The sequence below is a fragment of the Spermophilus citellus genome (genome assembly GCF_964194105.1).
Source record: "Spermophilus citellus genome assembly, chromosome: 11".
In the NCBI taxonomy this organism is placed as follows: domain Eukaryota; kingdom Metazoa; phylum Chordata; class Mammalia; order Rodentia; family Sciuridae; genus Spermophilus; species Spermophilus citellus.
In genome coordinates this window covers 114,516,014-114,537,468 of record NC_138192.1, presented here as the reverse complement: position 1 = coordinate 114,537,468, position 21,455 = coordinate 114,516,014, and the positions used below count along the sequence as shown (strand labels likewise).

At 36.2% G+C, this 21,455-nt stretch overlaps 1 long non-coding RNA gene across 2 annotated transcripts in view; it reads left to right on the top strand.

Annotated features, from left to right (window-relative positions):
* Positions 1–21,455, top strand: part of LOC308630869 — a 113,797-nt gene that overhangs the window by 12,838 nt on the left and 79,504 nt on the right. The window contains exon 3 of one of the 2 annotated variants that reach the window (XR_014018058.1): positions 889–971. This is a non-coding gene — a long non-coding RNA (uncharacterized lncRNA). Of the gene's footprint in view, positions 1–888; positions 2,936–21,455 lie in introns of those variants that run through there. The other variant, XR_014018059.1, reaches the window with a different exon arrangement.

Here is a 21,455-nt window from a genome sequence, read left to right as displayed (position 1 = left end):
CTTGCATGAGGTTGATCAAAAAACATTTTTGTGGGAGAATGAATGATGCATCTGTTCCCCCTCACCCCCACAAATGTCAATGTCCTACTCTCTGAAACCTTTGACTATCTTATATAGCAAAAGAAGATTTTGTGGATATGATTTAGTTAAGGATTTTAGGCTGAGGAGATTATGCTGTATTACCCAATTGGGCCTAATGTAATCATGAAGGTCTTTTTATGAAGAGGAGATCAGATTAGGAAAAGCTGATGGGGTTATGAGTTAATGATTGCCAAGGCAGCCTTTCTAAGTGGCAGGAGGCAAGGATTGTTCTCCAGAAGGAATCAACTCCCCTGACTTTTAATGTAGCTTAGACAAATTCAAGACTTCTGACCTCCAGAACTGTAAGATAATAAATTTGTGTTGTTTTGAGTCATCATATTTGCAGTAACTTGTCACAGCTGCAATAATAAATTACTACAACTTCCTTCTCTATCTTCATGTATAAAATCTCCTTCTTTGTGAAATACCTCTGGATTACCTAAACACTGCACAGTCTTTCACTGATCCTTTATAATTGTATGTCTTTGTTCCCCCTCTGGGTTGCAAGCTCATTGAGAATAGGCCCTTTGTTATTTAATGTGTCTTTTTGTAGGACATATTAAGTGTTTGATCACAGTTAGTAGTGAAGAAATATATGTTGAATAAAGAAAAAAGGGATTGAATGGAATACTAGGGATATTGCCAAAATGGCCATGAGGAACAATTGTAGGTAAATCTACTAGGATGCTTAAATAATGAAAAAATAAATACATATCTTGGTATCTTGGAAATCAGTAGATCTAGATGAGTTACATTAGTCTGATGTCCATCAGATGACAAAAGCCACCTCTGTTTTTCCTCTTGCAGGAAAGGAGAGAAGCAGAGAGGAGGTGGGAACTCCATTAAGATGGGAAGAACAGACTTTCCATTACTTCTTCAGCTTGGATGTGGTATGGATCATGGAAAGTCTGCATTGCATCTTGGAGCACTAGGAGTGGCAATTTCACTCACTGAGTTTTAAATTCTACTTTTATTGAGGGCTCCTACCAGATGGTAGGGATTATAGAATTCTAAAGTCATTTTTCCTTGTAGAACCTCTGGTCTAGAATGCTACTCCAGTCTAGAAATTGTAGATTCCTTTAGCAAATAAGGTCAAGATAATTTCTCTTTATTTTTGTGACACCCATTAGACTAGGTTACAGCTGTCTACATGGACAATGTGCTATTTCAGTGCAACTTAGACATTGGCATCCAGGCAGAAAGTCTCCAGGGAAGGTTACACATTTGCATAATGTCACCGAAGGTTTGTGTTTCTGTATTAACTGACAGCAATGGGCAATGACAGGATGCCAGGCAGCTGTGTTGATGACAGAGCCTCTGAAAATAGAATGCATGTTCTTTCAAGATGACATCAGCCTTCGGTTATGGGAAGATGGGAGGGCATCCAAAGGAAGGGGAGACAGGAAAGGTGGGAAAGTGTTGCCCAGGGTTGGGAAGGTCAAGCGTAACATTTGATCATTGAATGAAGGAGGAAAGGAAATGTTTTACTTATATTAAATTTTAAATAACAGAATGTGAAACTTGGCACAAATGGCTTAAGAATTTTATTTAACTAAAGGGTTGATGGAAATAGACAAAAAAAGATTAGAATTAGAATTCAACTTATATTATTACTGCTATTTTCCCATTCTGCCTTGTTGATCACAAGCTAAATCTTGTTTTCTTATTGAGTAACCCAGTGAAATATGTTCTTGGTCTTTGTCCTTGTATTGGCTCACAAGAGCCAGCTCTGTTTATCCTTCTTACCCAACCAATGAAGAACCCAGCATTTGGTTCAATCCTATGAACGAATCTACTTGGTGTGTGAATGAACACCTTGGAATGTGAAGTACATTCTACTTGGTACTTCACAGAGGATGTGATTGTTATACATGTGTGGGGGTGGGGTGGTAATTACATTACACAAATTTCCAGCTCTGTCTCAGTAGCTACTATGATATTTATATTCTCAAACCCACTTCAACAGAGGGTCTTCTGATTAACAGGACCTACCAATTTCAGGAAGCAGAGAGTGATTACCTTTGGTTACTTGGGCATCCCTTTAGAATTGCCGCTAACATTAAGTGGTTCATTGTCTTAGGTTGGATTCCGCAAATGCACACTCTGAGGTGAAGACTTAAGTGCAGGCAATTTATTTAAGGTGTTCCTATGAGAAGCTAGAAAAGGAGTGAGGGAAGCAGAATGCAAAAGGGGGAGAGGCAAGCAAAGGTATCTGCAGGTGAAGTCCTAGACTTGACTTGCTAGTACAGGGGGTATAAATTGCATATCAAAGTTTGTGACTTGAGAAATGAAAGCTGGGCCTCCATGCTCTGGCATTGTCAATTTTGGTCACGTGTGCAACCAGAGGGTTAGAAACCTTCATATACTTGAGGCTTTTGATATGAATAGATACAGGGCTCCAGTCACCTGAGGGCAGTTCCTCAAAGAAGAGGTACTTCTGTGGACCCTGAAAGGCAAGTGCATAATAAATCTAAGGTGGAGAGACATGAAGTATCAGAAAGAAGGATCCAAGAGGACCTTGGTTGAACTTTGACAGAGCCTGCTACACTTATCAAGTATTCTTTCCAAATAGTGAGTGATGACAGCGTCTCCCCTTCCATTTTACTTTTATTTCTCTTCATCAAAAGATTTTCCTGCCCCTGTAGATTGGATATCATAAAGACATAAGACAAAATGGTAGAGCAGAAGGCGGAGGGAGCAAAGAAGGGAAATAGGTAAAACTATGGCATGAATTAAGCAATAGTAATAGCTTGTTACATACATATATGAATGAATCATAAATAATTTCATACACATACATATTGCAATAAATTTCACACACATATATTTTTATATATGTATATGTGTATATATATATGTAACTAATTGAATATAAATAGATAAAGAAGTAAAAGGAAGATCAATAGAAGATAGGAAACAGAATAGAATGCAGAGAGGGAGGAAGGAAGAAAAAAGGGTGAGGGAGGGAATTGAAATAAAATTCCTTGCGTGTATTTTCTTGTCAAATGTTCTCAAATGCCATGTATAATTATAATGCTCTAAAAAGTAAATTAAAAATTTAAAAAGAAAGAAAAAAATATTTTTCCTGCTCCTGATTATTTAAATGGTTATTAATTAAGGCACACTGGTTTTTTAAAATAGTGTCAAGAATGGAAGGTTATACAGGTCAAAATTTGCCATCTGTATGTAAGCTCTTTATACTTTTTTTTTTTTCTCTATGGTGCTAAGGATCACATCCAGGGCCTCCCGTATGCTAGGCAAGTGCTCTGTCACTGAGCCACAACCCAGCCCAAGCCCTTTGTATACTTGACTCTGTTTGAGTACTTTTTTAAAACTGATTTACTGGATTCTGATCCTTTATCCCAAGTGACTTAGTTTTGTTATTTCTCTGCATGTGTGTTTCTAGTTAATATCCAGTCTCACCGCTTTTGGAGTGGCGACTTGTCCAAGTGCTTTTGTTCTGTGATCTATGTTTTAACCCTGTTTTGCATTACTGACCTTCATTCCCACCTTGCAAAAGATAACAATAATGATAATAATAAAAATTACAACTACTATTTATTGAGTGCATCTTTGTGCAGGCAATTTAGAGATAAGGTTTTACATTGGTCTGAATATTGGGCATTATTATCTTCCTCATGTGGATGAGAAAACTGAGGCTAAGTAGGGAGAACAAACAAAATTGCCAGTATCTCTTCACTCTTTTTAAGATGCTACATTGAGCTTATTGTATCGAAAAACTTTACTTTTTACCCTTTTATTTCTCCACTTCTGAGTGACTAGATTTTGAATATTACAAAATTGGGGGAAATTAAAGGCAAATACATGTCTATTTCCTTCAAGGTCACTAGATAGTTTCCTTCTTTAGTGAGGCCTCCTGGTGAATGAAAATTCATTCTTCAATCCCTATGTGTAGACTGTTAACTAACAGCAAGAGAGATAGCTGTTCTTTTTGCAGCCTAATGTTTTTTTGAATTGATAGTTTCTGTCCTCATTAGAGGCTCTTAGCATATCAAAAAGGTGTTTTAAAAATCGCTCTGCGAATCCAAAGAGCAAACCCAAGCACATTTTGATGTGTTCATAATGAGCTTGCCACTTGAGTTAATAAACAGGCTGCAGCACTATGAACAGAAGTGCCCCCCAAATGGGCTACATAGATCAGTTTAGTGATGTCAAAGGCCCCAGGGGGCTCAGCATCTTTCTGATATTATGGCTCCTATGATCCCACTGAGCAGTATAAGCAGGGATGTGGTCCACACTGGGACCAGTCTAGGCTGCCACCTTTATTTTCTAAAAGTGTATATTATACCATTTTTAGGCCATTTTTTATTTTCTTTCAAAACCAAATTGGGATTTGTCATCTGTTTCCCAAGGTAGGAACTTCATTTACTACCATCTTATGATGATCTGGATATCTATTGATGTTGTGTTAACACACTATGTTAAATTTAGTGGTACATGTAAGAAAACATTTTATTACATCTCACAATTTTGTGGGTGAGGGATTCTAGAAGAGCTCAGTTAGGGGACTGTTTTACACTGTGAGGTGTCAGTTAGGGTCACTAGGTCTTCAATTAAAGTCTGGAGTTTGGGACTAAGAACTCAGTAGATGGATTGAAGTGCAGAATGAACTCAATTGAAGAAAGAGTAAGTTAGAAGATCAATTTGAAGAACTCTTCATGAAAGCATCAGAGATGGATTTTAAAAAATGGACAGAAGAGAGAAAAATTAAGAGATATGAAGGGCTCAGTTAGAAATGTCAGTTCTCTTTAATACCCAGAATGGGGAAAAATGGAATGGAGAAAATTTCTAAGTAAATAATGATTAATACAAGTTCAACATATAAAAATCAATAGCATTCTTGGGCAAGAAATGACAAAATTAGAAAATACAAGAACATAAGATACTGTTCTTAGTAGCAACAGAAACTATAAATCTTCAGGAATAAACCCAACAGAAAATGTAAGATCTTAAGTAGAAAAAATTCTTAAAATTATTAAAGTTAATAAAAAAAGACTTAAATGAGCCAAGGGAGACATATATTCAAGAATAAGATCACCTAACATAAAAAAGATCCAACTTCTCCCCCAAAGTAATCTTGAATTTAATGCTATTGATATTAGAAATCCTAGAGAATTCTTTCATGAAATTAAAAAAAATTGTTCTCTAAAATTTATATGAAAAAATATGTATAAATTTATATGGAAAATACAGATACAAATTTATATGTAAAATATTTTTGTTTCTAAAGAACAAAAATAGGAGATGCATCATATCAATTCTTGGGATTTATTACAGAGAAGCAAAAACAATATAGACCCGGCATTAGAGAAGAGAGACCACCAAGGAACAGTATGAAAGGCCTAGATCTGCAGACGTTTGGGAACTTCGTAGATGTGGTCATGGCAGTACAAATCAGTAGGTATAGGGTGGATTCTTAGTAGAAATTGGAAAAATTATTCCTCTATGAAGAGAAAAATAAAAAATTGGGTCACAATTTAATATCATGCAGCTCTCAGATGAGTTAAAGACTTAAATGTTAAAGTTTAAGTAAAATAAAACATGGAAACATCTTTATGATCTTGTATTTTGTGAAAGGATATTTTTTTAAAATCAGATTTCCAAAGTATAGTCCATTAGGTAAAAAACTTCATCCATTTGCCTTTTATCACAAATGGGGTGTTTTTTTTTTTCTGTTTAATAAAGTTTATCATAACCAAGTTAAGATATGGTGTCTAAAATATCAGAAAGGATGGAAGTACAGACTGAACTCAATTGTCTAAAATATAAGAAATAATTGCAATGTCTAAAATATAAGAAAAGATTAAATTTCTAGAATACAGAGAAAATATCCAGATTAACAGGTAAAAGGAAGGACAAAGAGTAGGAAATTAGGTAAAGACAATACATAAGTGATTTAGAGAAGGGGAAACCAAATGGTTAGTAAGTACATAAAGAGATATTCAAAAGAAATGCAAATTGAATTTGTGATTATCATTAATTTTGCCAAATATAAAAAATGAGAAAGTCACATTGAGGAGATGGAAACTGTGGGAAGGAAATTCTCATGCACAGTCATTTGGGGGCTATCCTGGCAGTGCTTAGTGACATCAAATATGGGTGTATATTGGATCCCACTAGCCTATCCATTGTTTAAGAAACTCCCACAAGGACCACACAAGGAGATATGCTGGACGAATCTCACAGCAACCTTTTTGTTGGGCAAGATTTGATAATGACCAGCTCTAGGGGAGCTGGCATTTAGCTCTGCTATGATATCTACTTCTCTGATATCAGGATTAACCAACTACATCAACAAATGACAATATGGCTAGAATAGAGAACAGTATAAAGTATTTTAAAAATGAGATTTCAATTCAATATCATGAATTAAATGTTATATAACCTCCAAACATATTTCAAGAATGCATACTTATCTACATACACATAAGTAGGGTATAGGAGAGAACTTTTGAAAGATAACAAAATGGGTGACTAAATATAGGGGAAGGGGAAAGGGAGTGGGGCCAGGGAGGCAAAAAAGGGTAATGAAGTAAAATTAAGAAGTGCAGAAACTAGTGACAGTGGTGTGCTGAGCGTCTCATTAGCTTGTTTCTGTGCACCTTGCCAAATGAGTGGGCAGAGAAATGAGGAAAGGAGAGCAAAAGAGAGAGTGGAGAAAGGTCTTGGGAGGAGGGAGGCAGAGTCACAGGAATGCAGTGACCCCCAGAGCAGGTCTCCAGCTTTCAATTCCCTAAACTTCCTGTCATCCTTACACCTGTTCATTCATTCAATCAGCAGAAAACTTCCCATCAGCATTGTCAATGACAATAATCAGGATGACAACAACTGGTAGTGTTGGTAGAAATAACAAATATCAAAAATTTAAAAAAAAACAGGAAGTAAATGCATTACACTTTTTATTAAAGCCTCAAGAACTGTCATATAATTCTGTTGACTGCATTCCAACTTCTACGAAGAGAAAGCTACTTTTGAATTTTCTTTTCCCTACAGTCATAGGCAAAAGAATCAGTTTTTTGAAAAAATAATCACTTTTAATATAAATGTTAATGCAATCACAGACACTAAGGAACTGAGCTGGTTTGTCTACCCTCATCACCCTTCACCACCAGTTACAGACCTGTCTCACTAGAAATCAGCAAGTGACTTGAGTGAAAAATCACACCTAGTCTGTGTTTTCTATGAGTGACTCTGCCGTCACCTTGCATATGAAAACATGGATATGACTGACATGTGCCCAAGCCACTTGTGATGAAAGCCCATTGACAACTCTCAGGAAATCTTAGGTGGTAGATTTCTTTCCGGATAGGATATAGAAGCAGAGAATCAGTTAGTGATGCATGTGATTAAAAAAAAAAATCTCATGATTTTTTAGATTATCAGAAATTCTGATGGCAATTGTTTGGTATCAAATTCTAGACTCTGGGGACTGGGGTTGTAGCTCAGTGGTAGATCACTTGCCTTGCATGCCTGGGGTTCGAAACTCAGTACCACATAAAAATAAAGAAAGATATTGTGTCCATCTACAACTAAAAAAAATATTTTAAAAAATTTCTAGACTCTAAGGAAATCATACCAAAATAGAAGAAAGTGAGAATTCTAGTCATATTTACTTATTTTATGAAATGATAGTGAAGGGAATTTTATTTTTCTCCTGAAATATATTCCTTTTGGGGATTATTACACACTAAGAGGGAGGTTTGGGATAAAGAGAAGATAGCCAAAAGCATGTAATGTACCTCTTGCCTTCAGGCTCAACAGTCTTCCACCACCTACTCTCACCTCTGCCTTGACAGTACTTTGAAAAGGCATTGAGATCTGTAGTTTTCTTACTGTGACAAATAACAGAGAACTGAATTCCATAAAGAAAACAAATATACAAGTAATACAATTATTCTGCCTGAAAAGCATCCCTCAATGTGTTCTTGGGTATTTGTGTCTTTTCACAATATGAAATAACCCTAAAAGCACATCTTCAGTTGTTTCCAAAGACTGTGTATCTGAAATGATCATCTATTTACTACTTAAAAGCCCTGGCAGCAGATTTTTGATTTCTGAAAAATAAATATTTATCCATACATACAAACATAAATATACATACACAAAACAGTTTGTAATGGTTCATATTTATATGTGTGTATATATATAAACATACATATGTACATACTTACATAAAAGAGTTTGTAACTTAGAGTTTGTGTATTTACTTTTCTATGTGTACACATGCACAATTATACAGTATACACATGTTTTGTACATGTTTAAATGTCAACTATTGAAAAGTGACCCAAGCCCATTTGGTCCATCAAAAATCCTTTTATGGAAGCTCTCTGGAGTATCTACTAAGTAGAGAGGTGTGAGGGTTTTAATTGTCCATGTGCCTGGGCTGGACTTCACTAGTACCTCCTGCCTACATCCCATCAGTTTGGTAGTTTAAACTCTTAAAAGTGTCTTTGTTTGATGGATAAATTATATGGCTACCCTGCTTTAGTCTCCTCCCTTTCCATCTCTTTACCAGGGAATATTTTACATTGAAAAAAGGCTTAGACCCAATTTTGTGATATATAAAAGATTAGATTAGCAAGAAGGCACAAAAAACACCCACACCACTTGTTCTGGAAGCTTGAAGAAGGGCCAGGTGTTTGTTGTCACAGGCCCTCTGGCAGCACCCTGTCTAAAGGTCTGATGTAGCCATAAGCCTAAATTCTGAGAGATCTCTTTAAGAAAAAAAAATAATACAAGGTTCCAAATACAAAACTGGAGATAAAAATGAATATTCATTTAAAAAGAGAAGAGAAAGCATAACAAATCAAACTCTGCAGAGCTGACAGATCCCATAAACAACACAAAACTCAGATGAATAATATAACATCCTGGCTTATCACTATGATAGTTTTTCCCCCAATAATTTTCTTTTTTGCTCAATATTCTTTGGCCACTTCTTCATATAATGACAAATTATAAATTACTTGTTTTTATTTCACCAGTATTTAACTTATTGGTTTACTTAAATATTTTTTTCTTAGCTATTCTTGTACTTATAATACAGAATCTACTTTCAAATGTTACACAACTTGATATATAAAAGCTAAGTCTCTATAAGAGTGTTTATTCATTTCTCCTGTTCATTTGCTTTTGTTGATATCATTATATTTCTTCATCTGTTATAAATCCCCATGTTATTATTATAAAAAACTATTATTTTGTAATTATTTTATTCTGTCTTCTTATAACTCCCATGTTATTATTATAATGAGATAATAATACTCTTATTGTCTTATAATTATTTTAATAAATTAAAATATTAAAAATATAAACCATACACCATCCACATATTAGCTTTGTGTAGATGTCTTCATTTCTTGGTGCAGATTTAAGTTTCATGGATTATCTTTTAACTGGAATCAGGAGCACTTCAGAAAGCATTTATATCTGTACAGGTCTGGCAGTGATAATTCTGTCTGGTTTTTGTCTTTATTTTTCCTTTATTTCTGAATTTTTTTTCATTGTATTTAGAATTTGAGATATATATATATATATATATATATATATATATATATATATTTTTTTTTTTTTTAAATGTCATTCTACTATTTTAGGCTTGAATTTCTACTGAGAAGTCCACATAATTCTCATTTTGCTTTCCTCTAAATAATGCATCTTTTTTTTCTTCTGGTTGCTTTATTGGATCTCTGTGTGTTTATAGCTCTCATTAAACTTGAAAATTTGGGGCCATGATTTATTCAATCCACCTTCCTCCACCCTTTTTCTGACTCTTGAATTTCAATGTTTTAATTTTTCTAAAATTCTCAATATTGTAGAATAAGTAAATAAGTGCTAGCTTATGTTGTTCAGGATTTTGTCCCTTCTATGACTCAGTTTAGATATTTTCTTTTGCGGTATCTTCAAGTCATTGTAGTATCTGACCTAATGTTAAGCAAAGAAACAAAAATTGTCATTTTTGACTCTGTACTTTTCATATCTAGAAGTTCTATTTAGGTCTTTTCTGTGAGTTCCATTTCTTTGTTTTATTTATGTTTTCTGTTGCATCTTACTGTTACCTTTACTTTGGATTAATATTTTTTTTTTCTTGGTTATGGGTTGTAGTTTTCTCCTTTCCAAATCTTTGAAACTTTTGATGGAATGCTAGACACATCAAGAATCCAGATTTTGGGATGAAGACACACCTCAGTGGAAGAGAAGTTTGCCTAGCATGGGTGAGGCTGGGGTTCCATCCCAGCACTGATTGAAAAAAAAAAAAAAAGAAAAGAAAAGAAAAGAAAAAAGGAATCAAGATTTTTGTTTTCTTTTTAAAAAGGAATTTTTAATTTTTATCAGATAGTTGAGATAATGCCATACTTTTGAGGCTTGCTCTTTGTCTTTCTTCATGTGGGTCTTAAGCATCCTTTCCTGTAGACCTAGGTTACCCCTATCGCTAAGGTGTGACCCTTATGGAGTCTCCATTGAATGTCCTTGTGTCCTTAATGAAATCTCTACAATATTGGGTTGGAACTTGGACATCTCTCAGCTCTGGGTGAGCACTGGGAATTAGCAGTTGTCTTGTAATGTTACTGACTCAGACACTCCAATGTAGATTTCCCAAGCTCTTTTGCATAACTCTCTAGTTTCTGCTTACAAATTTCATTTGTCTCCATGAACCCTGTTCTTTGTCTCTTCTGGTCAGCAGGATCATGGTGGTTTGCTTGGGTTTTCTCCATTCCAGTGCTACTGCTTGGAACGAATGCTTCTGTGAAGAAAGCAGGGTGATTGTAGAATTCAATTACATTCGTTTTCCGTGTTTGTGAATTTCTGGTTTACTGTGCTGGGCTCTCTGTTATTTGGTGTATATAAATTCTGATTTCATACTGTTTACTTTTCCAATTGCTTTTGTCTGGTTGGAAGTCAGATATTATTTAATCCCCCATGGCTGGACAGAAAGGTTATACCTTCTAATCTTAGCAATAAAAAGTTTTAAAAATATATTATGAAGCTGGGGCTATAGCTCAATAGTAGAGCACTTGCCTCATACACGAGAGGCACTGGGTTTGATCCTCAGAACCACATAAAAATAAATAAAGATATAAAACACATATACATATTAGATCACTTCCAGGGTAAGAAGAATATTTGTATTGTTCATCGATATCAGTCAAGTGCTAAGATAACTATAATTACGCAGTTGCTCAATAAATATTTGTTAAATACATAAATAAATAGATAAAATCTATTTTTTAAAAACTAACTTGACCTTGCTATTGACCAGGAAATAAGACTGATGATGTAATTATATTAACCTATTTTTGGAGAATGGGCTTTTGATCAACACTTTTAAATGCTAATTATTATTAATAGTTATTTCACTGCTGATTGCTGATTAGTGCACTTAAATATTAACTACTCCTCCAGGGTATAAGAATAAGTTAAACCACCTTCTTGGTTTAATAGTAGCCTAGTATTTCATTGACTAGGTGTTTCATAATTTATTTAAAACATTTCCTGTTGGATGGATGTTAAGTTTTTGCATACTTATTTGCAGTTACAGATAGTAATTAATAGCTTTGTGTGTGTCCTGTTGTCCTGTGCCACACTTTCATTATACAATTGTAAAAAGTTATAATAAAAATGTACCCCAAGCAGGGGGTATGAACAAGTAATCCTTCAATAAAACAGTTCTTTATTACTGCATAATACTTGAATCTTCCCTGTTCAAATTATTATAATATAAAATTTTAGGCATAAAATGTTACCCCACAACATTAACACTGCTTTATAAGTTTCCTCTGTCTCTTCTCAATGGTCTCTGTGTAATAAATAATATATGGTATTACTATGATAGAAATCCTTTTATTGAGAAAAGAAATTATATCATTGTACTTTTTTATCTCTGAGATAAAAAGAAAACCTTGAAACTCTGAGCCTGTGTGTGTGTATGTGTGTGTGTATGTGTGTGTTTGTGTGTGTGTAAGTGCTTCCTTAAATGAAAAGCCCAATTCTTGTTTGCTTTTTCTCCTTTTTTTAATCTACTGTGTAATTCATTAAATTGGCTATTTGCATTCACAAGAGAATTGCATTTCTCTTGCCTTTATTTCCTCATTAAGTTGTCTTGGGACATCACCTCTGACAGGAAACTCTTTAATTTCTAAAATGCACAATAGGCTCATGCTGATAGAATTATGACTACAAGAAGTTAGCCTAGAGAAGAAGAGCATAAATATACTTTCATATATTGAGAAAAAAATCCAACTTTCCCAAAGAGTAATTGTGGGTCATGAAGTCCTTCAAATACTTTCCTTGTTCTCAATTAACATCCTTGTATATTAAAAGAATTCCCAATAGAGGTCTAAAGACGTTATTAAAACAGAGCAGAAGCTTGGATTTTGCAATGTAAAGATTCTTGAAAGACACAAGAGCCTGGGTGTGGAATAATTTTTCACTCCTGACAATTAAAGGTCATTTTGTATGACATTGAAACTGTAATTTTCTTAAGGTTTTGATTCATAATTGTTTTTTTCCTTCTCAAGACTTGGAAAGTTCCCCCAATCTTGCTTACTCCCCAGTGTTCTTTTTATAACAACATCCCAAAACATTCAGAATTGAGGATCTTAGGAATGTCTTGAAAGAGGGAGGAAAGCCAAAGGACCAGCTCTTTGCAGATAGTCTGTCAGGTTTGGGGTTCAGGGATATAGAAGAGGAATGGAGCCCTGGGTGTTTTGGAAAGCTAATGGAGTCACATAGCTGTGGGAATAAAAATAAGTGGCACTACAGTGGCTGCAAATGGTGATACCCTATTATACCATCACTACTTGTCTGTGGGAGACTTGAGTTTCACCAGCAACTATGATGTCCAAATAATTTGAACTTGCTGAACAAAGCCTCTGCCCTAATATTCAGATCTACAGTCATGACAGCCTTAAAGAAGTCACAATATGTTTTCTCTGATATAAGGTGACTAATTCACAGTGGGGTAGGGAGAGGGAATATGGGAGGAATAGATGAACTCTAGATAGGGCAGAGGGGTGGGAGGGGAAGGGAGGGAGCAGGGGTTAGCAATGATGGTGGAATGTGAATAACATCATTATTCAGAGTACATGTATGAAAGCATGAATTGGTGTGAACATACTTTATATACAAACAGAGATATGAAAAATTGTGTTCTATATGTGTTATAAGAATTGTGATGCATTCCGCTGTCATGTATTTAAAAAATAAAAGCAATTAAAAAAAGAAGTAACAGTCAGCAATAACTTTTATTGTTTTAGCCTTTACAGAATGTCAGCATCATGCTTGCTACTATGAGAAATGAGGAATACAATACTGATAGCTTGATGAGATGAAGTTGTCAAGTAAACAGAGACAGCCAGAACATTAAATTGGCCTGGCCTAACCTTCAAAGAGGCAGGACAAATTTGTTAAATTCATAAGCAAGTCAGGTTGGAAACTACCACATTGGTTTTGCTGTTGATATTGTCTATGTTTCCATCAACTGTCCCTGATAGCACTACATTTGAAACGAAACCTTTATCTGTATTCTCCTCTTTTTGTGTCTTTTGCAGAAAAAGAATATTAGCCAACTCCTCTTCTATGGGTTAATGGAAGAGGTCTCTTGCTCCTGTCTAGGTGGCCTGTGTGGATTATGAGATCTTCAGGAGATAATGCCTTCCCCTTTATCCACAGCTGAGGATCTAATGGTGTAGATTCTAAACAAATTGTTTGGCAATAATCTCTACTTGCTTTATGAATTTGGTTGAGACAGGAATATGAGAAAGACCTCCGTTCCATGTTGTACTTCTCAACCAGCTCAGGTCCTTGTTCTGGATCAGAGGGACAGTTTTTTTTGTTTGTTTGTTTGTGTGTTTGTTTTAACCTGGTTCCTTTATACAAATGCAGAGATTTCACGCTGAGTTATATTTGCTCCTTTTACCACCCTCATTTTCTTCCTCTGTTTCTTCCATCATCTACAGTGCATATTGGATATCTTAAGGCCATGGGATGTCACTTGAAAAGTAATTACTAGGTCAAGGTGTGGTTACCTAAGACCACTGAAATAGAAAATGTAAGCCATATCCAACTCCCAGCCTTCAGGGGTAGGTTGGTGTATTAATTACCCCATCATCTAGAATGTTAAAACAACAAATGTTTATTATTATCTCATGAGTTTCTGAAGGCCCTGAATGTAGGATGGCCTACCTGGTAGAATCTCTCATAGGGCTCTTGTCAAGCTGTCATCTGAAGGTTCCACTGGGGCTGGAGATTCTACTTCCAACTCCATCTGGGTGTGGGCAGGCCTCAGCTCTTGTTAGCTATTTGTCAGCAGACTTGGTTCCTAACTGTATGAGGTTCTCCATAGGGGTGGTCATGACATGGCAGGTGTCTTATCCCAAAGCAAGTGTCAGAGAGGGAAGGGGAGACAGAAAGAGAGGAGATGAAGGTGGGAGAAGAAGAAGAAGAGGAAGAGGGAGCAAGATGTAAGCTGCGTTGGAAGTGATATACCATCATTGCTGCTGTATGTTATTGATCACACAGATCAGCACTCACACAAACACGGGAAGAGCCCACATGAGAGTATCAGTACTAGGAGGTGAGACTATTGAAGGTCATCTTGGAGAATGGCTATCACAATTGGGCTGGATCAAGCAAGAAGGGAATAAATGAATTGTTGTGAGATTTATCATTTACTCCCATTCAGTACTTTATTCAGTTGTCAAATTGTGTAAATCCTGGCCAACTAAAGGGGACAATGGAGTATTCCCACAGCTGAGCCCTTCTTAGATTCACAATACTCACCCACTCTGATGGGTACTTACAAAATGCTTGGTTTTTGAAGAGCAGACTTTACCCCAAGTGATAGATGAACACTATTAAATGTTCATTATCTCTGTTCTGTTTTTATTTGTTTGTGTCTAAACCACACCCACAACTTGGCTTCTGAAATTTTCTTATAATTCTACTCTTCTGTTTTCAACTTTACCCCACCATCTAAAGTAGTGTCGGGTCATTCCTTGCTGAGGATTATGCCAGGTAAGGAAGCTTATGGATAATTCAAGGGATCATGATGATATCTTGAAGCCTGATTGTTGTCCTTCTGTAAGTGTAATATTTTTGAGTAAGAGAAGGATTATCAAGACCTTTGACCCAAATCATAGAGACACTTTTATTGTTGATCTTGTAGCCACTGTTTGGATCTATAATGTCCCCTGAAGGCCCATGTGTTTAAAGCTTGTTCCCCAGATTCACACTGTTGGGAGGTAGTGGAAACTTGAAGAGGTCAGGCCTAATGGCAATTTTTAGATCATTGCGGGATGTGACCTAGAAGAGGAACGTGGAACCCCAGTTTCTTCCTCTTTCTCTTTCATTTCCCTGCCATGATGTGAACAGCTTTGCTCTTCCCCATGCCTCCCCCATGATGGGCTGACTTGCCTCAAGACTAAAAGCAAAAGGGCCAATGAGTCATAGACAGGAACCTCTAAAACCAGGAGTCTGAATAACCCTTTTCTCTTTATAAATTGATTACCTCATGTATTTTTTACAGTAATAGAAAAACTGACTAACACAGTTTTTGTTCTAGGATTTTAATTTTTTTTTACTCTTAAAAATAGCCTTATTGTGGTATAATGGACAAGTAATGAGTTGCACATATTTAAATGCACAAACTTATTAGTTTTGGCATAGGTATACACCCATAAAATGATCATTAAAATCAAGATAATGAATGTATCCATCACTCCTGAAGTTGTCTTGAGGTCTTTTATATTCCTTCCTTGCAGTTCCTCCTGGGTCTTCCACCCCTAAGCAATCACTGATATTCTTTTCATCACTGTAGATTAGTTTGTATTTCCTGAAACAGAGTTTCTCAGTCTTGGCACTATTCACATTTTGGACCAGATTGTTTGCTGTACAGGGCTTTCCTGTGCATTTCAGGAGGTTTTTATCATTCATGGTCTCTACTCACCCGATGCAAGTACCACCCCTACCCCAATTTAAGAACCAAAAATTCTCAGTCATTACCATATATTCCTTAGGTGGGTGTGTGGGGGGGTGGGAGCTGGAGGCAGGGAATTGTGAAGCACTGTTACAGAGTCATCTACAAATTAAATTGTAGGGTGTATAACCTCACTGTATGACTTCATTCTGTCAGCATCTTTATTTGGGGATTCATTCCATAGGGATTATCTTCATTAGGGCATTTGATCAGAAGTCTCTGAATGTTTTGTTTTTCAGAATAGGTTATATGTATTGAACAATGTAGGAGTCCAAATCTTGGCCCCTGACTCTTAACATTTCTACTTACTGGCTGTTAAGTATTAATGCCATGAAAATATCTGTCTTAACGCACTTTGTAAATTATTATACTGGTCAAATATGAGCTATGTAACATGAAGGACTAGTATTTGCATTGATTTTGCAGACTCTGTGAAAATACTAAGCATTTGTTTATCAAATAAATTGTGTCATTTGATTTAAATTTTTATAGAGTGAATTTAATTGTGGAACAAAATTTGGTTTGTTCCCAAAGAGCCCACAAGACAGACATTGTGGGTAAAGGAAACAAAAGAAATAGAGCAATATGGTGCCATATTGAAATGCAGAGGTGGCAGAAAAAGGACAGAGTGAAGGATGCACTGAGGGAAGGGTTAGTTGAAAGATTTCCTGAAGGAAGTAAGGTCTGGGTGCATGTTTTTTTCAGGGTAAATTGCATCCTTCTGAATGCATATCAGAGAAGAAAATTCCACTGTAATATAAACATGGAAGCAAGAAGCCATAAAATAGCAGGGAGTCATTTGGGAACTAGGAGTTAGCTTGGTATTTCAGTATGGGATATGAGCAATAAGAACAAACTGCTAAGGGTAAATTTGATCTTGCTAATTAGTTTGGATTATTAATTTTTTTGTGCAAATGGTAGAGAACTAGAAATGTATTTTTAAGTAAGAAATACAAACTGGTTAGTGTTTTGGAAATAGTGCTTTGGTGTAAGAGTACAGAATTGATTTAAATGCCTGTTCTCATTACTAAAGTCTAGGGATTTTTATTTCATCAATATTTAATTGTTTCATTGTCATAAATTACCATTGATTTGTGCAATTATGTTTCATTACTAAATGGCAAAAACATGACTTCTTGAAAGAGAGAAGCAATTTCTTAATGTAACTTCAATTTAGACAGCCAGGTAAATATACGGAAAGTTTTTGTCTGTCTTTTAATGGGGCTTTAGTTCAGTAATGACAGTGTGAAACTGCTCTCTGATTGAAGGGTGGGTCGTGGGTGGGTGAGCCATCATAAGCAAAACAGCTCCCAACACAGTGAGCATGGAAGCCGTCTCCTTTAGAGAAAGGAGAGAGGACATGTTACCCTTTAGAAATCAAATGAGCCTCACAGCCTATTCTGAACTGAAGAAAGAAGCAGACTTCACAAGCTACAAAATTCCATACTGTATTTTCAAAAAGATAAGAATCTCAAGTAACAGGGATCCTTAGTATTATCCTCCTGGACAGACATCAAGACTCCTTTGTACATCTGTGGTATCCTCTTGTCTTGGCAATCACAATGACCTTTAATAGAATGTTTCTTGGACAATCCTGAGTCCTCTTTCAAATGTGTGTCACCGATGCTCCTTTCTTATAGCCTCTGTGCAAATTGCTTGCTTTAACATACCATCTCCCATTTCCTTCCCTATAGAACACCATGAAATTTCATTGTCATTACATGAATATCATACCATTTCCTAATCTGCTGAACGAAATGTAAATCTCAGAGGGTCTCAGACTATACCATTGTATCAACCAAAGTTTGTCATATTGATATCAGAAAGAAGGAGTGTTTGGTTCCTTCCGTCAGTGTGCATTCTTGCTTACAGAGTAGTGCTTATAAATAGCTGTCTTGGGTTTTTTTTAATTAAAAAAAATTGTAGTTGTAGATGGATAGCATACCTTTATTTTATTTGTTTATTTCTGTGTGGTGCTGAGGATTGAACCCAATGCCTCACATGTGCAAGCAAGCATTCCACCACTGAGCTATGGCCCCAGCCCAGCAGTCTTGTTTTAATATTTTGAATCTGATTTGATTGTTTCACAACAATACTGAAGTAGCCTACTGTGTATGTACTGGGCCATTCATTCTCCAATGGAATGGAAAACAGGCAACTAGAACACTCAAGCAAGACCAGAGGAGACATTAGGATGACAAAGAAAAAACAAAATGGTAAAAAAAAAATCTGGGTATGTAGAAATGACAGAGCCTGGCCTGAATTCTGGGATCACTGAAGAATTTTCCCAGAAAGCTGACTTTTTCATTAGCTGGTCTAGAATAAATAGCCACAGTCATGGTCGCATTGTTTCTTTGCACCTGTTGAGGATATTATTAAAGACTCCAGAATAGGCAAATAGAGGAGAGAGCATGAGGATATGAAAATTACTCCAAGACAATCCAGAAGGCAACTATGATCCTGGTGGAGTCCTCACTCTGGGGAGAAAGGGTAGGGAGTATTCACATGTTATTCTTTCCCATGGTGAACTGGGAGACCTGGAAAGCACCCATCATGACCATGGTTATTCTCTGTCAAGTATGTCACTGTTCCATTGAAACACAGATGCACGTGTCTTAGGAAATCAATAGAAATAAGTAATGAAGGAAAAGGGGACTCCCAAGAGGGAGAACAAGAAAACATGAAAAGAGCCTTTCAATATTTGATGGGCCACTGCGAGCTAGAAGGTTAGATTATTTGATGTAGTTTTCAGCAGTAAAATTAGGACCAGAGAGAAGACAGGTGAAGATAGGGAAGCTTTTTTTAAAAGTATTTTTATTAATGTATTATATTTATACAAAATAGTGGGGTTCATTTTGACATATTCATAAATTTACACAACATAGTTTGCTTCCTGTCAATTCTCAGTACTTCCCCATTCCTTCCCTTCCTCCCTCCCCTCACACTACTGGTTTTCCTTCTATTTATTTACTTTTAATTGGTGCATGATAGTTATACATAAACGTGGAATTCCTTGCAATGTGTTCATGCATGTACACAGCATAATTCGGTCAGTTTCATTCAGGATAGGGAAGACTTTTGTACAGTAAATGATTTAAGTTTTCACAAGAAGCTTTTCACCATTTGATGTGTTCAAGTGGAGACCTCATGCTGTCCTGTGAGATTACAAGGAAAGCTTTCAAACTTGAGTCAGGTTGGATATCGTCTATTCCTCTTTGAAATGTAATATTCTAGAATTCAAACAGTATGATAAACTCCATGTCAATATTGTGAACTGTAATCTTCATATAGCTTGTTTTCCTCTCATTGGAGATAATCAAGACACTACTCATTTTTGTTCTGGATTCTGAAATGTCCTCGTTCCTCCTCTGTGACTATTGTCACCTTTAGTCTGGCAGCTATTTTATTTTGTGTCTTCATCTGTTTGTTTGTTCATTCCATCATTTATTCTTACAAACAGTGTTGAATTACTCTGTATATTAGATACCGTGCTAAGGACCCAAAGATGGAAATGGTCTTGTCCCCATGAAGGTGTGAGTCTGCTTGGCTGTATGTGATGCTTCTGATTTCTTTTTTAATTGATTATTTAGGCCCTTAAAGGATGTGCTATTTATTTACCCCGATGTTTACAGAGTGTATAAACTGAAAACAGAGTTGGGAGAGAAGGTATTTGAGAGATATCTCTCAGTGTCATATTTAAATACTTTCTTCTTGAGCATGACTCAGTGGTTGAACTTGTCTATGGTCATTGCTCAAGGGCACAGTCTCCAGATTCCAACAGCAGGGTTCACATTCTGCTTTCTCTGTTGATTAGTTATGAAATGGAGTTACTTAACCTTTCTGTGTCTTTATCATCTCACCAGGAAAGGGGAATAATGGCTGTCCCCGTCTATGAAGGTTCTTATGCACAACAGAACTAATGTTTGTAAACTGCTTGCCACGGGGCTTCACACATGGTAATTACTCAATGATGATAAACTATTATCGTTGCATCCTAGATGAGACTTCCTCTGTGCTTATTTCTATTTTAGCACATATTGCATTGAGTTTTAGTAACTATAGTTATTTGCTTACGAGTCTGTCTCCTTCACTGAACTGTGAAGTTTCTAAAGCCCTGACCTCACCTTAATCTTCAGTATATCAATGTCATGGTATTTTCCATTGTTGCTCACATCAGGGAAAATGCTAAAAATCTTAATGTTTAAGTGACATGTTAGGGAAATGAGAAAGACTTGATCTGGCCAGAGAGGACCAACCAATGACCCCAAACTCTGCCCAACACTCCTAAAGACTGAGAACACTACTTCCTTGGGACAGTAACTGGGGCATCTCTGTTGGGAAGGTCTAGACTTGTGTAGTGCCTGACACAGAGCAAACAAGGGTAAATCTTCTATTATTTTTTTTTATTATTTTTTAAATTTTTTTTTGCCTTGGAAGAACTTCTACCTCATCTCCCAGCTCCACTGTGGTACCTTAGAAATGAAATACTCTTTTTCTGCTTTTTAAGAGTAAAGCTTATATCTTGAAATCTTGAGGTTCCCCCCCCACCCCCGTCAAAATTTCCTTCTTCATTTCAAAAGGAATCTATCAGCTGTTTGGTTTTAAAAGGAAGAAATATTTAAATAGTTCTTCTGATAACTTCATCAGATGCCCTGGAGTTTCCAAGGTGGTTAGACCTCAATTTGCAACTTCATTATTCATTACTTACACATACATGTCAATTTTATAACGAATCATTAGGAGCTAAATATATAATATTTAGATACAAATTTCATAACAATTGTTAGGGGGAAATGCCTACTTCCCAACTTCTCTGTAGCCCATGAGGAGGACTACAGTCAAATGATCCAACTGGAAAATGGGAAAGGAATTTGAATGATTTCTCCAAAGAAGTTATACAAGTGGTAAATAAGCACAGAAAAAGATAACTCAGCGTTGTGTTATGATTTGGATGTGAGGTTTCCTCCAAAAGCTCACCTGTGAGACAATGCAAAAAGGTTCGGGGGAGAAATGATTGGGTTACAGCCTTCATTTAATTAGCAAATTAATCCCTGATGGGATTAACTGAATGGTAACTGGAGGCAGGTGAGGTGTGGCTGGGGGAGGTGTTGCATTGGGGGTGTGGCTATGGGGTATATATTTGCATCTGGTGAGTGGAGTTTCTCTCTCTGCTTCCTGAACACCATGTGCAGTGCTTCTCTCTGTTAAACTGTCTTACAATGATGTCCTGCTTCACCCGGAGCCCTAAGGAATGGAGCCTGCTGTCTATAGATAGAGACCTCTGAAACCGTGAGTTGTTCCTCCTTATCAGTTGTTCTGGTTGAATCGTATAGTCACAATGGTGAAAAAGCTGACTAAAACAGCTAGTCATTAA